Raw genomic sequence first — 267 nt, 5'->3', positions numbered from 1 at the left:
CAGCCCTCTCCCCTCCCTGCTGCCAGCTGGGGGCAGCGGGGCAGCCCGGGTCGGGGTGCCGGCCAGGGAAAGGGGAGCTAAGCTTGCAGGAGGTGTGCAGCTTGCTAAGGGTGCAGACTGCGGAGGGGGAAGTTTCTTTTTATACGAGTGTTACAAAGCATTGTGGAGATTCAGATCAAATTCAAGAAAAAAAAGGGAAAACAGCTTGATTCCTTAATCAAACCTATTAGCTCACGTTTTCTTTTTTCTTTTTTTCATAACGCGACA

This window comes from Phaethon lepturus, unplaced genomic scaffold, assembly GCF_000687285.1.
Source record: "Phaethon lepturus isolate BGI_N335 unplaced genomic scaffold, ASM68728v1 scaffold12618, whole genome shotgun sequence".
NCBI classification, from domain to species: Eukaryota; Metazoa; Chordata; class Aves; order Phaethontiformes; family Phaethontidae; genus Phaethon; species Phaethon lepturus.
The sequence above is the reverse complement of the archived record's forward strand: the minus strand, read 5'-3'. Positions refer to the sequence as shown.